General features: G+C 40.1%; 1 non-coding gene across 1 annotated transcript; it reads right to left on the bottom strand.

Annotated features, from left to right (window-relative positions):
- Positions 1–7,445: 7,445 nt before the first annotated feature.
- Positions 7,446–7,553, bottom strand: LOC112798742 (small nucleolar RNA R71). Its single transcript, XR_003200339.1, has one exon. It is a non-coding gene; the product is annotated as a small nucleolar RNA R71 (small nucleolar RNA).
- Between the last annotated feature and the right edge of the window lie 1,104 nt (positions 7,554–8,657).

Below are 8,657 nucleotides of genomic sequence, written 5' to 3'. Positions count from 1 at the left end.
ATTTTTTAACCAAAAAAATCACAAATTAAATCCCCTTTCTCTCATCCACGGTCTCTTTTTTTCAGTAGCCAGTGCTCACCAGCATCTCACGGCGTCATCCTCTCTCACTTCCACTACTCTACCCCCAATCACCATGTGTTTTCCAATCACTTCTTCTCTGTGAAAACTATTTGTGTGGCTATTTTTTAGAGTTAGAAGATAGAAATAGGTGTTAAAATGTGATTGAAATATTAGGGTAAAAATCCTTCAGGCTTGTGAACTTGTGGATGAGAAGGGTTTGAGGCCCAAACAAAATATCAGCAAAAAGAAAAATAAAGCCTAACAAAAAAAAAGGAGAAAATTTGGTACAAAAACTGGAACCCCCATTGATAAAGCAAAAAAAATTAACAAAACACGCAAAAATCATAATGGGCAACACCTTGAAACCAAAAACAGCGCCAAAGGAAAAGCTTTGAAAGATAAAGCCACAGATGGTCATGATCGTTTGCTCATAGTGCATAATGCATATTGGGTCTTCTATATCATAGTGTATAGTGGAAGAAATGTTAGGACGTCAATGAAAACCACAATACAAATAATATTCAACACGGTGCGGCATGGACAGGCTTCAACAGGTAACATCTGTGAATTTTGGTGGAGTCCACGGTCGAGGATGAGGCACTTGGCCTCTGCTCCATGCAACAAAAGTCAGGTTTCTTGAAGTGAAGCTTTGGTAACAACAGAGATCTCTAGTGATAGAGAACGAGGAAAAGATGATTGGTATGTTAGGGTGGGTGGGTCTTTGTGTGTGTCAGGTTATGTCAGTTTTGGTTGGGCCAGGTCAGTTCTGTGGCCTACAGCCAGGTCCAAAAAAGGTAAAGCCACAGGGAAAGTTCTGAGAGGAGCCAATTTTCACGTCGAAGGATCGTCCTTTTTCACCAAGCTGAAGAGTTAACAAAAAATGTTGAACAAGGTTGGAAAAAAACTTTTCAAGCGCAACATTGCAGCTCTCATTTTCATAGTAAAACTTACTTCATATCTAGGTTAGGCACGAAGATATAAGCCTCGACCACCAACTCCAACGACGACAAGTTCATTCCGGCAGGTGGATGGAAGGAAAGGTCTAAGCACAGTGGCAGGGTAGATAGCTCCACGAAAGCTGGTGCCACGACGTCAACATATGCAGGTGACTTCGGGACTTCTTATTCCCTGTGGTTTGAGCCTATACCACCCACAACAGCATCTACTAACCAGTAATCAAGTTTTCGCTGTACAAAATTGCCACAACAGAAAATAACTAGCACCATAAGAACCTTATAACCACTAAATATTAACAAAAGCTCACTACCAACGGTCCCAAGAAAACAAAACATACCTTAACCACCTTCAAAGGTTGTCTTGATGTCCCTTTCTTGGAAATAACTTTGGACATTCTGGCATCTTCCGTTCCTTCTGCTGAACACTTACTTGACCTCACAAGGTCTTCCGCCTATCCTCTGGTGTTACGTAAAATGGCTTCAACATTTCTAATAACAGCTTCCACCTCTCGTGTTGGCAGATCAACTTTCTTTGTCGTCCTGTGTTTGCTGCAACTTGCATTAGTTACATTACCCCTTTGACGACTTGAACCAACCATGACACGTGTCTTCTTCATGTGAACATCAGCAACCATAGCTTCTCCTTTGTGCCTCGCGATGTAGTCTTTCCACAAGATGGCAATTACTTTGCATTTCTCTGCCGCAAGCTCCAACAATCCTTTTATCTGCTTTCCCTGAGACTCGACGACTTCCCACACAGCTCGATCATTGTCCATCAACAGCTACAATAGAAAAACATATAATGTAGACAAGGATAACCCAAATGGAAACTTGCAACACTAGTACCATTAATAACATCACCATACTAACCTCATGTATCTTATTGAACACAGCCATGATCCTATCCTCCGGAGCAGATTCATCCTCTTCGTGTGCATTCTTCTTCTCCCTGTTAATGCAAATAACAATTGACTAAGTACCTTCAAACATGAACCGTTCACATGGGTATGCATATATTGACATCAAAAATAAGCAAATACCTCACAATCTCATCTAACATGGATGCCTCCACTGATGCAAAGTTCGGAGGAACTTTAGTTGATCCAAGAGCTTCCCCAATCCATTCTTTGGATCACCCATATTCATCCCTCACAAATCCAACTTTATGAGCTAAATGGAACTTAGGACGATTACTGAGGTGTTCCTACTACCAGTCAATAAGACCAATAATTTTATTAACCGAGGTGTCAATTCTTTTCTCTCACTTGGATAGGCCCTGCTTTGCACAAAGAGAATGAAATACAACCAAAGGCCCAACCATTGAGGCCCAACAAAATTTCTCCCTTCTCGTGATGGTAATCTTTCGTTGCAAGCTTTGCTACGAATCACGAGGTGGTCATCGAACCACTCATCCTAAACCCTCCAACTACTATTGTCCTCCTACTTAATAGATTGATTCGACATGATTGATGGCTGCAAAAGCTTAAGTTAAATATTTATTTTTCAAAAGCAAATTACAAATTTATATTTTTTAGGGCAATGGCTTCTTCTTCCCCAAATCCTTTGTCCATAGATTCACGGATAAAATACACTAATCACCACCTCTTTTGTTAACATGGTCAACGAATCACGTATTTAATTTTAAAATAACTATTAATCAATAGCATTGGGTTTTTTTAAAACCAAAATATTGAGTATTCTTATCCATTAAATATTTAAGCATTATTTACAACTACTTTGGTTCTTCCATCTATGTTCCAACTAAATGACAATGTACCACCTTGGCGCTTGTCGGTGACATCAACAGGAAGAAACAAAAAAATCAAGAGTCCAACACCCGAAAATTAGCAACAAAACCAGATTGTTAGTGTTTAAATACATATTCAAATACTGATCCAGACATGGAAACCAAACCTTCATTGTCTTAACCATACGCCATATTCATCATAACCAGAATATATATATATATATATATGTTACATTCAACTTCCACATGAATGCCTACCGCTCCAGCAGAGATACTCAGACCAATGCCAGAAATGTTAGCTACCAAAACTTACCATAACTTATCCTAAAGTAACAACATATTCAACTAAAGTAAAACCCTAAACCTTCAACAGCCACTGTCCTCAGCACACATACCTCAAACCCAAAACTAAATCGTAAACTGCACCACTACTCTTCCAGCATTTCGTTTATCATCTCAACTTGACGCTAAAGATCAGCATTTTGCTCCTCTAGAAGACGAATCCGTTGTGCCATGGAAGCTAGACTTGCATCCCGAGTCTCTCTCCAACGTTCCTCCATGCGAGCAATTGTGCGGTAGTTGTAGTCACATGTGCTACATTGATGAGCGGATAATTTGTATACTTTTTGGCATTGTTTTTAGTACGTTTTTGATATGATATAGTTAGTTTTTAGTATATTTTTATTAGTTTTTAGGTAAAATTCACTTTTCTGGACTTTACTATGAGTTTGTGTGTTTTTCTGTGATTTCAGGTATTTTCTGGCTGAAATTGAGGGACCTGAGCAAAAATCTGATTCAGAGACCAAAAAGGACTGCAGATGCTGTTGGATTCTGACCTCCCTGCACTCGAAGTGGATTTTCTGGAGCTACAGAAGCCCAATTGGCGCGCTCTCAACGGCGTTGGAAAGTAGACATCCTGGGCTTTCCAGCAATATATGATAGTCCATACTTTGCCCAAGATTTGATGGCCCAAACCGGCGTTCAAAGTCACCTCAAGAAATCCCAGCGTTAAACGCTGGAACTGGCACCCAAATGGGAGTTAAACGCCCAAACTGGCACCAAAACTGGCGTTTAACTCCAAGAAGAGTCTCTGCACGAAATTTGCTTCATTGCTCAGCCCAAGCACACACCAAGTGGGCCCGGAAGTGGATTTTTATGTCATTTACTCATTTCTGTACACCTTAGGCTACTAGTTTCTTATAAGTAGGACCTTTTACTAGCATCTTTCAATCTTTGGATCTTTGGATTATCTTTTGATTCTTTGATCATCTTTGGACATTTTAGTTCTTAGATCATTGGGAGGCTGGCCATTCGGCCATGCCTAGACCTTATGCTTATGTATTTTCAACGGTGGAGTTTCTACACACCATAGATTAAGGTGTGGAGCTCTGCTGTACCTCGAGTATTAATGCAATTACTATTGTTCTTCCATTCAATTCCGCTTGTTCTTATTCCAAGATATCACTTGTTCTTCAACTTGATGGAGGTGATGATTGACGCCCATCACCATTCTCACCCATGAACAAAGTGACTGACAACCACTCTTGTTCTACAAGCATTTGAGGCTTGGTGAATATCTCTTGGATTCCTGATTGCACGATGCATGGTTGATCGCCTGACAACCGAGTGCTCGCCTGACAAACGAGCCAACCATTCCGTGAGATCAGAGTCTTCGTGGTATAGGCAGGACCTGATGGCGGCATTCAAGAGAATCCGGAAGGTCTAACCTTGTCTGTGGTATTCTGAGTAGGATTCAATGATTGAATGACTGTGACGTGCTTCAAACCTGTAACCTACTGGGCGTTAGTGACAGACGCAAAAGAGTGATTCTATTCCGGTAGGGGAGGGAACCGAACCGGTGATTAGCCGTACTGTGACAGAGTATTGAGCATTAGTTTTCACTGCGAGGATGGGAGGTAGCTGCTGACAACAGTGAAACCCTACACGAGCTTGCCATGGAAAGGAGTAGGAAGGATTGGATGAAGACAGTAGGAAAGCAGAGAGACGGAAGGGAAGGTATCTTCATGCGCTTATCTGAAGTTCCTACCAATGAATTACATAAGTATCTCTATCTTTACCTTTGTGTTATTTTCGTTCATCATCATTACCATTTGAGTTTGCCTGACTAAGATTTACAAGATGACCATAGCTTGCTTCAATACTAACAATCTCCGTGGGATCGACCCTTACTCGCGTAAGGTTTATTACTTGGACGACCCAGTGCACTTGCTGGTTAGTTGTGCGAAGTTGTGTAATGCCATGGTATTGAGCTACCACGTTTTTGGAGCCATTACCGGGGATTATGAGAGTTGTGAAAAAGTATTGTTCACAATTTCGCCCACCAAGTTTTTGGCGCCGTTGCCGGGGATTGTTCTAGTTTTGAGCAAGCCTTTTGTCCGGTAACATCAATGCCAAAAGCCGGCAACAGCACCAAGTTTTTGGCGCCGTTGCCGGGGATTGTTCTAGTTTTGAGCAAGCTTTCGGTAACATCAGTGCCAAGATCCGGCAGCAACATCAAGTTTTGGTGTTATTGCCCGGGATTGTTTAGGCTGGACAACTGACGGTTCATCTTGTTGCTTAGATTAGGTATTTATTTTTTTCGAAATTCTTGAAGATGAATTCTAGAGTTTCATGATGATTTGTTGAAATCTGGCTGGCTGAGAAGCCATGTCTAATCTGATTGGACCGAGGTTTCAACTCATCACCACAAGAGCTTGTTGATTTTTCATCAATCTTGCTTTTGGAGCAGTGATCTGCTAAGGCTTGGCTGGCCTCTGGCCATGTCTAGTGTTTTGGACCGAAGCTTTCTTTGAAAGCTTGGCTGGCTGTGAAGCCATGTCTAATTCCTGGACCGGAGTCTTAGACTAGCATTGCACTGATTCCTGGAGTTCTCATTAAGAATTTTGATACCTTTTTCCACTTAATTTTCGAAAAACACAAAAAAATTTTACAAAATTTTATAAAATCCAAAAATATTTCTTGTTTGAGTTTAGTGTCTCATCTTAAGTTTGGTGTCAATTGCATGCATTCATATGTCTTAGTGATCTTCAAGATGTTCTTGATGATTTACTTGCTCTGATCTTTGAATTCTATTGACTTGATTGTTTTGTGTGTCTCATATGCATTTTCATTTTGTTAGTGTCAGTAGTATACAAACTGCTAAGTTTGGTGTCTTGCATGCATTGTTAATTGATTTTAGTTGCATTTTGATTTTTCCTTATTATCAAAAATCCAAAAATATTTTTAATTTGTGTCTTTTCAAGTCAATAATACAAAGAATTGAAGATTCAGAACATACAGCAGAGGAATTGCACAGAAAAAGCTGGGCGTTCAAAACGCCCAGTGAAGAAGGACAGACTGGCGTTTAAACGCCAGCCAGGGTACCTGGTTGGGCGTTTAACGCCCAAAAGGGTATGGTTTTGGGCGTTAAACGCCAGAATGTATACCATTCTGGGCGTTTAACGCCAGGATGGCCAAGGGAGGAAGATTTTTTTTTTCAAATCAAATTTTTTCTAGGTTTTCAAAATCTTTTCAAAATCAAATCTTTTTCAAATCAAATTTTCAATCAAATCTCTTTCAAAATCAATTTCTTTCCATTTTTAAGATACTTACTATCAATTAATGATTTGATTCAACATTTCAAGTATGTTGCCTTTTCTGTTGAGAAAGGTTTTATGTTTGAATCATATCTTTTCTTGTTAGGCAAGTCATTAATTTTAAAATCATATCCTTTCAAATTGTTTTCAAAACATATCTTTTAAAATTGTTTTCAAATCATATCTCCTCAATCAAATCTTTTTCAAAATAGTTTTCAATCAAATCTTTTTGATTTCTAATTTCAAAATCTTTTTCAAAAATCACTTTATTTCTTTTCCATTTTCATTTTCGAAAATTAAGTATTGTTTTTCAAACATGTTTTCAAATTTTCTACTTAATTTTCGAAAATCACTTCCCCCCTTCTCACATCCTTCTATTTATGGACTAACACTATCCCTTAATGCAAAATTCGAACTTCATCTCCTTTGTTAAGTTCGAATTTTCCACTTCTGTCTTCTACTCATCTTTTCCTCTGACACCTAAAGGAATCTCTGTACTGTGACATAGAGGATTCCACATTTTCTTGTTCCCTTCTCTTTCTTATGAGCAGGAGCAAAGACAAAGGCATTCTTGTTGAGGCTGATCCTGAACCTGAAAGGACCTTGAAGAGAAAGCTAAGAGAAGCCAAAGCACAACTCTCTTTAGAGCACCTGGACGAACTCTTCAAGGAAGAAGAACAAATGGCAGCCGAAAACAACAACAATGCCAACAATGCAAGGAAGGTGCTAGGTGACTTCACTGCACCTACTCCCGACTTCTATGGGAGAAGCATCTCTATCCCTGCCATTGGAGCAAACAACTTTGAGCTTAAGCCTCAATTAGTTTCTCTAATGCAACAGAATTGCAAGTTCCATGGACTTCCACTGGAAGATCCTCATCAGTTTTTAGCTGAGTTCTTGCAAATCTGTGACACAGTCAAGACTAATGGGGTTGACCCTGAGGTCTACATACTGATGCTATTCCCTTTTGCTGTAAGAGACAGAGCTAGAACATGGTTGGATTCCCAACCTAAAGAAAGCCTGGACTCTTGGGAAAAGCTAGTCAATGCCTTCTTGGCAAAGTTCTTTCCACCTCAAAAATTGAGTAAGCTTAGAGTGGAAGTCCAAACCTTTAGACAGAAGGAAGGAGAATCCCTCTATGAAGCCTGGGAAAGATACAAACAATTGATCAGAAAGTGTCCCACTGATATGCTTTCTGAATGGAGCATCATAGGTATTTTCTATGATGGTCTCTCTGAACTGTCCAAGATGTCCTTGGATAGCTCTTCTGGAGGATCTCTTCATCTGAAGAAGACGCCTACTGAAGCACAAGAACTGATTGAAATGGTTGCAAATAACCAATTCATGTACACTTCTGAAAGAAATCCTGTGAACAATGGGACTAGTCAGAAGAAAGGAGTTCTTGAGATTGACACTCTGAATGCCATATTGGCTCAGAACAAAATATTGACTCAACAAGTCAATATGATTTCTCAAAGTCTGTCTGGAATGCAAAATGCACCAAGCAGTACTAAGGAAGCTTCATCTGAGGAAGAAGCTTATGATCCTGAGAACCCTTCACTAGAAGAGGTGAATTACATGGGAGAACCCTATGGAAACACCTACAATCCTTCATGGAGGAATCATCCAAATCTTTCATGGAAGGATCAACAGAGACCCCAACAAGGTTTCAATAACAATAATGGTGGAAGAAACAGGTTTAGCAATAGCAAGCCTTTTCCATCATCTTCTCAGCAACAGACAGAGAGTTCTAAGCAGAATAACTCTGACTTAGCAACCATGGTCTCTGATCTGATCAAAACCACTCAAAGTTTCATGACTGAAACAAGGTCTTCCATCAGAAATTTGGAAGGACAAGTGGGTCAGCTGAGCAAGAAAATTACTGAACTCCCTCCTAGTACTCTCCCAAGCAATACAGAAGAAAATCCAAAAGGAGAGTGCAAGGCCATCAATATGGCCGAATTCTGGGAGGAAGAAGAGGCAGTGAACGCCACTGAGGAAGACCTCAATGGACGTCCACTGACCTCCAATGAGTTCCCCAATGAGGAACCATGGGAATCTGAGGCTCAAACTGAGACCATAGAGATTCCATTGGACTTACTTCTGCCATTCATGAGCTCTGATGAGTATTCTTCCTCTGAAGAGGATGAGTATGTCACTGAAGAGCAAGTTGCTAAATACCTTGGAGCAATCATGAAGCTAAATGACAAGTTATTTGGAAATGAGACTTGGGAGGATGAACCCCCTTTGCTCACCAAAGAACTGGATAACTTGTCTAGGCAGCAATTGCCTCAAAAG

Source organism: Arachis hypogaea, chromosome 4, assembly GCF_003086295.3.
Source record: "Arachis hypogaea cultivar Tifrunner chromosome 4, arahy.Tifrunner.gnm2.J5K5, whole genome shotgun sequence".
Taxonomy (NCBI): Eukaryota; Viridiplantae; Streptophyta; class Magnoliopsida; order Fabales; family Fabaceae; genus Arachis; species Arachis hypogaea.
The sequence above is the reverse complement of the archived record's forward strand: the minus strand, read 5'-3'. Positions and strand labels throughout refer to the sequence as shown.